Raw genomic sequence first — 13483 nt, forward strand, 5'->3', positions numbered from 1 at the left:
AAAGGCCACATATGGTTGACTTTTCAACCTTACTATAAATAGAAGACTTAGTCTTCCTTTTCCTCATTTTGTAGAAAATTCACACACAATAAGAACTTCCATAGCTCTACAAGAAGTTCCTAAGGGTTTTGAAGCAAGTCCATCATCCGCAACTCAAAATCAAGAAGCAAAAACATCAATGTGATCCTTAAGACATGGGTAAGACTTTCCTGTCCTCGTTTCTCCTTATAAATCGAGTTTTGGAAAGAGATTCGTGGTTAATCAAGCTTTTCACCTTTGTATTTTAGCTATACAAGAATAAGGAAGGGTGTATATCATAGGGAACAAGGTTTGGAAGTAAGAACATAAGAGGTAAGTAGGGTTTTCATTTCGTTTCCGGCATAATTTAGTTTAGCTATGTTCTAGCCTATCTTCTTGATCTTTTAAGATTTGTTCAAGGGAAATTTCAGCATGTATTGTATCCTTGTATAGTATTCAATTCCATATATAAAATATGAAAGAAGCTAGTTTAGGTTGGAACTTCAAAACACAATAAATACAAGAGAATGTGAGTGAAAGTATATCTTATTCTAACTCTAATCTTTCTAACTCTTCTTTCTTTAGTTGTTTAGATTCTTTTATAGGTGATTGTGAAGATGAGTCAATTGAGGAGTTAACACGGGAAGAACTTCATGACTTGGACAATGCAAAAGAAGTTGAAGTTTCTTCATCAAGTAAGCAAGTGAGCTTAATTTTGGAATGCCAAGGTAAAGAAGTTTCTATAATTGCTTATCAAAGTAAAATGGCTAATCCCAACTCTCTAGTTACTTCAAATGACATTGTTAGTGTCTTGATTGTGAGAGATAGTCTAACTACTTGTGATATTGATGATTCTTTACTTTGTGTTGATATGCAAAAGGAAAGTTGTGACCATACTCTAGTTGAATATGATTTTGGAGCTAAACTTTTCATTGATTGTGAACTTAAAAATATTCAAACTAGTGTTGTGCCATTGGTTTGGAACCATGATTTTGAAGGTGTTTTCTTGAATGTTTGCCTTGAAAATGAATTTATTTCTATTTTACCTACAAGGAATACTTCTGAGAGTGAAATTCGATAGAGGGTGAATGTCTCTTGGCTAGTGAGTTTATTTGATGGGATTCTTCATCTTGTGAAGTTATGTATTCGTTGTATAGTCAAGCTAGTGAATTAATGAGCTTTATTGATCCATCCTTAGATAATTATTCTAGTTTACAAGTAAGTCAAGAACCTTATGTGATTAAGAGTGAAATTGTATCCTTCACGTTTGATGTGAATGAGTCTTGCTTGTATGTTATTGATGCATTTTTGAAAGATGAAGTCGAGAAAGGTGCTTTTTGCCTTAAAAATGAGAATCTTTTATTGTTTAATAGCCATGATATTAATGAAAATGCTACTTTCTTTAACAAAATAACTCCTTTCTTTATTGTGAAGAATATAAATGGAGAGTTTTCTTATTCCTTTAAAGAGTAAAATTCCAATGAGGAGTTAACTTGTTCCTTTGAGAAGGAAAGTCCTAATGCTATTATCAAGGATGAAGAGGTTTATTATAAAAAGGGGAGTGAGCTAATTGATACTAGCTTTAGTGTTAATTTCTCTACTTTCTCTACTTTACGCTTTGAGGATACATTTTGGTCAAGCTTTGTAAATGCTACTAGGATAAAATGCAAGAATCATCACTTTGAAGCAAGGAATAAGTTCTTTGATTTTAAATGTGATAAATCTTCTTGTGGTGAATTCACTAATGTCTTAAACTTCTTTGTGAAGGATAATCAAATGGGGAACCATAAGAGAGATAGATGGTTGAAGCTACCATTTGGTCCAACGAAAGGTTTTGAAACTTTAATGATTATCCAAGGCAATAATGGTATGTTTGATTGGTTAGTGCTTATACTTCTTGACTATGATTTGTTGAAGTTGCTATTATATTCATGTTGTGAGTTGCCAAGTGGCCAACTTAGGGATAATTTGGGAATAATATTTGTGTTTGATCATGATAATTCACTCTATTATTGTGGTTAGCGTTTGAACCAAGTGCCTATTATTTTGTTGGGAAATGTGTTCTTTGTTGATCTTAAGGATGCTTGGTTATACTTCAAGAGTGCTCACTTTGATGCATGCGGTAGAGATCTTTATAGGCATGAAATGCTTGACATTTTGTTTCTTTGTGCTAAGAAGTCTTTATGGAAACTTGAGCTTAATTATTTTGACTTTTGGCATGAAGTGACTTTTAATGATAAGAGAGCAGGTAGATCTAAATATGCTCTGGTATGGTTCTATGTTTGGACTACCTAATCCATTTTCCTGGTTTGTGAAGTTCATAAGAGTCATACTTTGTTATTACTTGGGAGATTTTATGACTCCATGTGATGATGTTTTGTACATAATTTTTAGAAGGGTCTTTGTGCCTATTAGGAAGAATTGGGTCAAAAGAATGCATGCGCACTTTCTTATTTTTTCATTTCCATGAATATATTTGCATCTTGATGAGTATAAACCAGTCCTCATTCCTTTCCATATTTTGCAATGTTCGAATTCGAGGACGAATTATTTTCAAGAAGGGGAGGATGATACTGCAAGGCCCCGTTAAAAATTTTCTAATGATTTAAGATTTTAAAGTGCACCAGCGGTATTTGAGGATAACGTATTTGAGTACTAAAGGAGACCTATGGGATATGACTACATCATTTTGAAATGAAAATATATGTTTAAGGTGTGTTGGAACATACTAAGTAGTTTTGTGAATGGCAAGAATTTGTGTGAAAAAAGTTGAATACATTAAGTGGAAAGGATGTCTCAATTCGCACAATATCCTACTTCAAACGCATGCTTATACCAAACTATAATCTTGGTGTGAAAGTCCATCATTTCTACACTAGTATTGATGAAATCTACACATAAAATACTTAGATCTTCAAGAAATTTCTTCAAGAACTCAAAGGAGGGTTTTGCAAGATTTCTTCCAAAAGGTAATCCTACACCCTTAAACTTACATGTATGGATATATTATGGGAATATGAGTATGAATTATGTATTGGACCTTTTGGTATGGTTATTGGAAGCCATAAGTTACCAATTTAAATACATAACCCTTGTAGGGATTGAAAGGTGGGTATTTGATGGAATTTTATTGGTTGGGTATGGATGGATGGTCATGTATGTGATGTTGGAAGTTAAGAATTATTTAAGAATGATGATTGGATAAATTATTGGTAAATGGTTGTAGTTGGATGAACTAATTCTATGGTTAAGAGATGTAGAGATTCATGCCTACTAGGTGTTTGATAAAGTGCCTAAATGGTCTAAATTATGGAATTTGTTACTAATATTGGTCCCATTTAATGTTGTTATTGTAGATTGAAGTTGCTTAGTGTAGCGGATCGTTGTAGTATCATTAAGAGACGAATTTGAGATATGTTGCCTAAACTCCTCTCTTAGAATTGAATCCCACGGTATTCATATAATTTATATAAGTCCCAAGTGGTTCACTATAAAAATTGGCTATTCCGAATGAGTTGTGTTGAAAGATATATGTTCAATATGTACACTTTGCTTTTTATCATGTTATGTTATCATTTGAGAATGTGTTCAAAGTATGAGTTGTGCATTAAAAATGTTTCGACTTCAAGCCAAGTCCAAACGAAGGCTATTATGCCAAATCTTGTGAAAAATCTCTATGTGCCTAAGACTCTTAAGTGCTCGCATGTGTACTAAATATGTTGATTTGAAATGCCTTGTTGTGGCTGATGATGATGATATTTAAAAGTGAAAAAGGTGAGCATGAAATACTAAATACGGCAGACGTGCCAAGAATGATTTTATAATTATGGCCACTAGTGCCAATGAAATGAAAAGATGTGAAAGAAGTATGAAATGAGATGATTGCTATAAAAAGGATGATGTCTCGAATGAGACGGCCTAGCCGTTCGGGTCGTGATCGTATGCCATGCCGCACACATGGTAGTGATTGTGCTGAAAATTATAAATTGAAATTGTGATTGTGGTTGATATCTCTAATAAGATGGCCTAGCCGATCGGGTCGTGATCGGACTCCATGCTAAAAGTACAGTGGTATTGGTATTGTGAATATTGGTATCTTGAACGGTGGCTTATTGGTATAAAAGATCTCCCAACTTAAGATATAGAAATTAATTTAAACACCGTCTTGATCCTAATTTGAGGTTTGATCTCCCAAGTGTGGTGCACAACACACCCATAAATAAGACTCTACTAGACATGTCTTGTAGAATCCCTAGGACAGAACTGCTCTTATACCATATTTGTCACAACCCAAACCGAAGGGGCGCGACGGGCACCCAGTGCCTTACTCAATCGAGTATTAACGTAACATATCTTTCTTATCGTACTATCATGGCTAAATGAATCGAAAAGGCCGTCATGTGATAACCAGAATAAAACATAAGGGGATACTCGATATAAGATGACCCGACATGATATACAAACTTATACACGTGACATACGGGCCTATAAGGCTAACATGATCATTTGTACAATCACAACAAAGGTCTATAAGGCCGTACAAGTATCTATATAAATGATATATGTCTACAAGACTCTAAGAATACATAAACGTCATAAATTTCGAGACATGGCCCCGTCATACCAATCAATATATGTCCAAATCATACTGACTAAATAGGTAATTCCGGAGCAAGTGGAGTGAACCAACACCTTCCGTTGAGCTGAAAGCCTACTAGGAGGACTGTCACCCTATCTATCGGGCCCTACAGGCATGAAACACAACATCCCAAGAAAAAAGGGACATCAATACAAATAAAGTACCGAGTATGTAAGGCATAAAAGAAGTATATAAATGACATGAAAGAAACATGGAGTAAAGAACTCAACCTGTAAGTCTGAATAGCTCTGTGAATCATGAAAAACTTATAATGTCATGCATATACGTATAAATGTCATATCATGCATAGGTATATGCACACATAACATCATCAAGCCTCTGAGGGCATCCCATCATAACATCTCAGCCTCTGTGGGCGAAATCAGCAATGTATACCAACTGATCAGGTGGTGGTGCGTATATAAAGCCATAACCTTTCCCCGTACCTCATGTACATATAATATACACGTATATAATGCCATTTGATCATGGGTCAATGTGTATATATATATATATATATATATATATATATATATATATATATATATAGATGGATGTAATTCATAAGAAGTAAGTCAATAAGATCTCTCGGGATGTCATAAGATCAATATGCCTTCAGTTAATATCATGAAATAAACTTTATCAACTTATGTATTTTCTGAGACCCATGAACAGACGATATAATAATAGGACACATGGGGAATCAAGAACATAGGCACCCCAGTACTTCTAAGAATATAGTCATTTTTGAAAGTTATGCATTTGCTCGTTTCGTTTGTATCATATGGATCATGTCAAAAGAAAAGAAGGGATAGACTTAACATACTTTTGCAATCTTCTCCCCAATCGTCAACCATGCTCAATATGATCTTCTTACGTCTACATTGAGTAAACCGACTTCGTCATTATTACATCCCATATTCGCGTACGTTAGATCATGCCATAAGTTAGTCGACATAAATCCAAGAAGACATTATCTTTGAGATGATAAGAAGTTAATCCTATTGGTCTTAAATGATACAAGGGTGTATAAGAGTGGTTAACAAGTATTAGAAGTTAAACGAATCAAGTATGTTGTAACCCGTATTTTTGGGGAAAACTAAAGGTACTTAATATTCTCTGGAGGTCGTGTATTAAGGTATTTGAATCATATAATATCTGTATCATAAGTCTTTAAGTCAAACAAATTATGAAACAAAAGTCGACAAAAGTTGTCGCAACTTACGTTCATAATTTTACTTAAACTTTAGGTCAAATATTAATAAGATTTTCTCCCAATTTACTAAGAATTACGGGGTGATATACCCACCAAATTGAATATCTATGAGTCTGGTTTCCAACGCATTAAACCGTTTGTTGATTCGACATAGGCATAGAGAGATATTCTCATTTTCGCAAGACTGCGCAAGCAGCTCTCTATGGGACCCACATAAGCGGTTGAGATATATTGATATATATGAGGCGCCTTAAGCCCGTTTTAACCCATTGGTTTTCACTTTCTTGAGACCCTATGCACCTAAAAACTCTCTCTCAAGGTTATATCATAATCCAAGACCCAAAAAAAGGGCAAACAACACAAATCAAGGTCGGGAATCCCGTAGCGCTAGTAAGTTTCTTGTTCTTCTTGTTGTTTCTGATTTTTGTGTTGTTCCAGCTCGTATGGGATGTTGTTTTAAGTGGTTTAAGTTCTGTAAAATACTCTCTCAAGTATTTAATATCAACCCTAGTTGATTTCAAGACTTCCAAAGTGATTCTAGTGCCGAAAAACCCGAATTGATTGCTAGTTTCGCTTCCTTGTTCTTGTGGCAGCATTGGAAGGATATTTCGTGGTGAGGTATGATCAAATTGGAGTTGTTATATATATTTAAAGGTAAGGAACCTCTTACTCTACATATATTTAAGATTATCCAAGTTGCGGCTAAGCTGTTGAAGCTAGAACATGTGAGATATCTATCGAAAGGCTTGTTAGTAATGTTGTTGGTTGGTGGACTATTTTGGGAGGCTTAATATGATTATTATTGATGTTGTTTGGGATGTTTGGGGATTGTTTTAACTTGTGTAAAGTCATATAAATAGGGGAGGTGCTCTCTGTTTTATCATAAAATAGGTTGCGGTCGATATATAATAGTTACGACGTTTAAACGATAACGATAGTATCATTTCTCTTATTGTAGACTAAGGAGTCGTGACATTTGCATGGCTTGAGGTTGGGAAGTATATACAAGTTATGTGAGGCTATAACTTCTTTTGCATGACTCCGATTGTACATAATGTAATGAACGACCTTCCAAATATACTCTACCCTTAGAAGCTAGAAGAACTTACATTGTTTCCCTTCTTATGAAACGATTGATGTTGATTTTACTTCTCTTATTCTTATGTTATCAATGTTGTTGATACTTCTTGATTCTTATAAGATCCATGACGAAGAGCTAGTCCTAATAACGTGTATGGAGGTTACCGACCTTACGTCACTCTGAAAGGTTTAGAATGTGATTCCAATGAGTCCAACATGCATTATATATATGTACCTATTTTACTCTACCAGTTGCGCTATAGTCGGCTGGGTACGGCACTATTGTGCAACCACAAATCAGTTGGGTTTTACCGAGCTCCACATGGCCGGGTACATTATTACCGTGCCTATTACGGCCGGGTACGATATGATGATGATGATGCCCATAGAGGCATATGTTTTTAAAAGTATGTGCAATTTCAAATATATATATATATATATATATATATATATATATATGTATGTATGTATGTATGTATGTATATGTATGTATGTATGTATCATGTATTTCATGTCAATCGCCCTCAGAGGCACTCAGATGTTACAGGTTGTATATTCTCTATCCCTGCTTACATTTTTGTTCTTATTTATGCTTTCCTGCCTTACATGCTCAGTACTTTATTCATACTGACATCCCTTTTATTTGTGGACGCTACAGGTCATGATAGACAGGTAGACGCAGCTCCCCCACCACAATAGGCTACCCAGTTCAGCGGTTATTGGCGAGATCCACCTTCTTCGGACTTGTCGCGGTCTTGGTATGCACTTTTGTTATAGACATTATGGGTATGTCGGGGACCTATTCCGGCAATGTTGCAGCACTTATGTTCCTTTAGAGGCTCATATACAGGTGTCGACTCATGTATAGTTTGGATTGCCTTGTCAGCTAATTTTTGTTGTATAGTCTCTCGTGACAGCTTGGCAGCTCGTACCTTATATATAGCTTCATGACAGCCTTGTCGACCCATGTTATGTATGTTCATGCCATTATCTGTCATTGTTGGTTGATTATGATTCATGTCTACCATTTATGTTGATCTCGTCGGCCCTTATAGATAATAAGAAAGGTTAGATAAAATGTACATTGGTGCTCGGCAGGTATGGCCCGAGTGCTAGTCATGGCTCTCAAGTTTGGGTCGTGACAAACTTTATATCAGAGCAAGTATGTCCTAGGGGTTGTCTATAAGCCGTGTCTATTAGAGTCTTGATTATGGATGTGTAGCACGCCACATTTATAATTAGGAGGCTACATGACATCTAAGGTTGTTACCTTCTTCCTGAATCTAGATCGTGCGTAGAGTTGAGTCATAAGTGTTCATCTCTAATATTCACCTTGTTTTCTTTCAGCGATGCCTTCGATTAGGAAGCGAGCGATTAGTAGACGGCTTGATACAGCTGCGGGAGAAGGTACCGGTCAAGTGCCTCTAGCCAGAGCTAGCCAAAGTGAGGCTGAGAGCGAGATGCCGTCTCATAACTCATCTACTCCGTCTGCTCCAGAGGATATTAGGAGGGACCCACACTACTAGAAAACAAGCCTAAGGCAACGCCACACGTTCCGTTGGCATAGGAAATAACACCGTTGCGATAAAGCTAGTGCCACGATTTAGCATCTATTGCGGGATCTTGCATCGCTATTGGTCTATTGCAATGGCTTCAAGCAACGGTTTCATAACCGCTGCCATAGGCACATCTACTGCGACGATTTTATCATGATCAAATCTAACGATTAATAGTGAGTTATGGCAACGATTTTGAACCGCCGCTATTTGTGTATTGCGACGACTGAGAACCGTTGCTATAGACATTACAACATTTTTATATTGATTTTTTTACCTGTTGGAACGGTTATTACAAGCTGCTGCAATGGTTATAATGAGCTACTGCAACGGTTATACTCAGTTACTGTGTGACTGCTGTTGGAAGCTATTAACGGTTGTTGTCAGCTGTCACAACAAGATAAATGTATAATACACTGAAATTAATATATAACTGATGAAATGAAAATATATTCATCAACAGAATCATAATTCAAAATATACAACTACGATTATCCATTTATAAAAGTAAAATATACAATAAAAGTGTTTAATAATCCAAGAGTTGGAATTTATAAGTTTGCAAAAAAGTTCAAAAATAAAAACATTCCTAGATTGTCTGAAGATTCTTCAACCAATACTTTTAGGTAAGGTCTTCACTGCTTTCATCTCCCCCTTGATCATTTGGTTTACCTGTAAATCCAACAAGAACAAAAATAGTTAGAGGGTAGGAAAAAGAAAAATATTGCCTTCTCAATATCATTATTATTGCACTATATATTAACACCAATAAAATAATATATACTTAGAATACAAAATAAAAGATGAAATTGGCATTGCCACTTCAGAAAATCAAGCTACAAAAAAGAACCAGAAGTCCAAGTATGCAAAACGTTACACCAAAAAAATCACTATCTTATGTAAGATAGTGACTCTTACAGAAGAGGGGACTCTTGAGCTTGGGGAAGCGATTTCTGAACCAATTCAGCTGCGCAAGTGGCAGGTCAGTTTTTATGTCTATACTCTACACACAAGTGTTATATGTATTCACAAATCTCCATTTTTCTATTTCGCCTCCTGTTGTTGGATCTTGAGACTTATTTATAGTGAGTATTGTGTTGTGTAGGAGGGCACTGCACGCATCAGTGTACGACAAGAATCCAAAGGAATACGCAGATGAAGTGATCAAGGAACAATCAGACGACAAGTACTGGGCTCCTCACCCTCAAACTGGTGTGTTTGGGCCACCAATCCATCACACTGGTTTCAAAATCATGCCTGCCACTACTACTCTACATTATCTATTGGAGCATAGGTACTTAGCTTTTTACTTATAAATATGAAAGAGAGTATAATGTGCACCAGCAGAAACTGAAGGAAATGTGCACCACATTACCAGCATCATGATTTCATACACCAGGGTAGCAATAACAGCTACAAAAGTACGCACCACAGCACCAAAATTTCAGTAGCACAATGAAACACTTTTATACTAGATGCTAGTAGATCAATTAATTAGAAGTAGCAAAGGATAGTAGTTTGAGAGACACAGATGGCGCACACAACAAAAGAGTATGCAACAGATATTAGTCTTTATTTTTGAGAGACACGGATTGCGCACACAACAAAGAGAAAAAGAGAGATCAGTCTCTGTTTTTAAGAGATGCATATTGCGCACACAACAAAGAGGAAAAGAGAGATCAGTCTCTATTTCTGAGAAATCAGTCTCTGTTTTTGAGAGATACAGATTGTGCACACAACCAATCTATAACTAATCTCGAAAAGAATTCGAACCTTGATTGTTGTTGCCAAAAGATGGCATGTTGATTGGTTGAATAGCTACTTGGTGTGAGGACAAAGCTTCTCCCGGTGAACGAGCACACAAGTTTGCTAAAATATTAGGATCAATTTGCAATCCTGAACGCTGAAGCTGTACAAACATATCTCCTAAAATTTCTTGTCGCATCATTCTTTTTGTTCCTCATATTATTCCTTCTGTTTCTCAAATTGTTCCTTCTGTTTCTCAAATTGTTCCTTCTGTTTCTCAAATTATTCCTTCTGTTCCTCGAACATTCTTGTCATCCTTTCTTCTATTTGTTGCACCAGATCATTTGTAGCATTTGAAGAGGATTCAAAATGTCCCATTTTTCCTTTCAAAGAAGTTCTTGTAACCCCTCATCCATACAATCTAAGACGTCCCGGATGTTCAGGTCCCATAACGGCTGCAAATGCATTAACAGAACTGCTACCATCTTCACTTTGTTGTGTTTCAATTTTTTCCATTTCAGCCTATAATACAAATTTTTAAAATAAAAATTCTGGTAAATAAAAAGTCAGTAAGAACAAATAATTCATCTCAATAAAAAAGTAATAAGATAGAATTCGCACAATTTTAGTAGTTGTATCTTCATCAGATTCCTTGTATGACCTTCCAAGTTTTCTTGCTCTTGTAGCCACAAAGAATTCTCGAAGTGATAAAGGTTCGGAAGGACATAATATTTCATTGCCTTTGGAAGCCCGTTCAAATGCCTTATCAAGAAAATCATTCACTCCGCGAATATACTCATCGGTGGATCTTCGGAGACCCATCCAACTTTTATCTCCATTATCCATTGAATATTAAATCCCATATGGGTCACAAATGCAAATCAAAAAAATTAAGATCTAAATAACAAATTTCAGGAATTACTGGAGATACATAATTATATCACTTAATCTAAAGCTTTCTCTACTGCACAAAAAGAAAGAGATGCAAACTTTGACAATGATAGTAATGGCGAGACCAACTAATGTGCTAAAGTAGCATATATGTGATAATACTGAAAAGTTAAATACATTATAAGAGAGGAACTTCTCATATCATGCTTATTCACTTATCTTGACATTGCCTAAATATGATATAGTAAGCAGCTGACTTGTTCACAATGATAAAATCATCATAAAAAAGAGAATCATATTGATATTTCCATTTACATAGTAACTAAGCATCTGCTGAAAAGAGAGGTATCAACTCTACTGCTTTTGATTTCTAGATATCCAACATTTTAAACAAATACACTTTGCAACACTGTGATTAAAAATGTTGCACTGACTTCGCCAGAAATGACTCTGACCTACTGGTGGTCAGATTCCTGGTTCTGTCATCTTCCATATTAACTTGATCATTTCACGTAAGTAGTTTCAACAAATAGGTGCTAAATTCATCACTGAAACCAAATCACACTTAAACTTTACATTGAAACATGCTAACAGAATCAGAAATCAAAGAGGAAAGAGTCCAAACTAGTCCGACAATTAAGCATGTAGAATTCACAGATTTAAGCAAAAGATGGACAACTCAAATCTCATTCATGATTTAGTGAAAGCAACAAAGGCATGGGAATATACTTGTTAAAACATTGTTATTCAATAATATTTAGAAAAAGGAACGAAAATTGTATGTAACTTGACGTGCTTGAAGATAAAGACATAAATCTCCTAATATAACTCAGACTCTAGACTTATTGCTAGAATGTGAAGGTCCTCGTGCCTCCTTAAGTTTCCATAGTTATTTAGTTGAAAAGTTCAATATTGTTTTGACAGAAAATAAAAGAATTTCTTAATATGAATACTCCAGCACTGTACTTCTCATAAACAATTAACAACACTCTAACGCCTGAAGCCTAAAGATACACTAATCGGCAAAGAAACGGCAACAAAACAAAACACAAAACAAAGAAAACAACAATCTACTAATCAACAAAAGTCTAAAGTCGTAATCACAGACCAGAACGATTTGTAAACTAATGATAGAGAATTATCTTAATTGAAATTAATAACATGTTTAGGAAGGCCGACAAAAACTCGATTCGAGGTCTTTGCTTTACTTTGTCTGATTACCTTCACAAAGAGTAAAGAAACATATAAATTGGTAGAATTAGCTACCCCAATAATTTATTCCCAATTTCTCTTTTACTTGACAAATAAATAAATTAATAAACAAGTATATAACATGAATCTTACCTAGTGTAAAGGAGATGAGACTTAAGTTAGTTTCAAACTGGAGAGGCCTCAACAAGCTCTCTGTTGATGAATGCGAGCAAAAATTTAAGAAAACAAATCTGTTTTGAAGAAAAAGAGAGTTGGATAGAGATCAGAACCTCTAGGGACGGCAGGTCTTTTAGGGCTGAACAAATCTCTTGGATTTTCCCGTAAGCCTTTCTCGGTGGTAGCTTGAGTGTGGACGATAGGTCGTTTAGGGCTTGTGTCAAATTTAGGCTTTTTCTGTTTTGTATCTGTATTAGGACTTTTACTTTTTGTTTTTGTTTTTCCTTGAGACGCTTAGTCTCTCTTTTGTGAAAACAAGGCGCGAAAAAGTTGGAAGAGGAAAAATAGGGAGGGAAAGTAAAAACAAGAACTTGAACAAACCATAATTGATTTACAAGGAATTCGTGGAATCTGATTCTACGGAGGGAGTTTAGCCAACATATATTAATTAAGCTTCCTTATGATTATTACAATGTTCCACTACTCTTAGAACCTTCAATCTATAAAAACATAGTCAAATTGAACCATAATTAGGAAGGTTCTCATAGGTTTAGCCCTTTTAGGAATTTCATCAAACATCAAATATGCTAAGTCGACTACAAGGTTCCATAATAAAAATTCCTCTACCCCGCAATGAATTTTCAAGCAACCAATCAGTCTACAATATCCCTACGACAGCCAACAACCTTCATTGGCACATGCATGCCCAACCAATTGCTTCCAACCACCAAGAATCACATCCTCCACTCTTCACACACATCAAATTTGAAAATATAAGGATTATGGCTTACGATCGCAATCCCATAAGCCCCAAAATAATAAAACCTTTACTTAAACCCATTACAAATTTTGCATGGAAGCTTTGGGCGGACACTTACCCGACTGGTTGAAGACCCTGTGAATTTCCCTCTTAAATCCCAAGATTTGAGAAACAATTGATAGTTAGAAAGATTAGATCTCATCCCCCTC

At 35.6% G+C, this 13483-nt stretch overlaps 1 long non-coding RNA gene across 1 annotated transcript; it reads right to left on the reverse strand.

Annotated features, from left to right (window-relative positions):
• Positions 1 to 8931: 8931 nt before the first annotated feature.
• LOC104095409 (uncharacterized) lies at positions 8932 to 12814 on the reverse strand. Its single transcript, XR_686123.4, has 4 exons — positions 12628 to 12814; positions 10877 to 12550; positions 10283 to 10777; positions 8932 to 9181 (listed from the first exon to the last, which is right to left on the reverse strand). It is a non-coding gene; the product is annotated as an uncharacterized lncRNA (long non-coding RNA).
• Between the last annotated feature and the right edge of the window lie 669 nt (positions 12815 to 13483).

Source organism: Nicotiana tomentosiformis, chromosome 5, assembly GCF_000390325.3.
Source record: "Nicotiana tomentosiformis chromosome 5, ASM39032v3, whole genome shotgun sequence".
Lineage (NCBI taxonomy): Eukaryota > Viridiplantae > Streptophyta > Magnoliopsida > Solanales > Solanaceae > Nicotiana > Nicotiana tomentosiformis.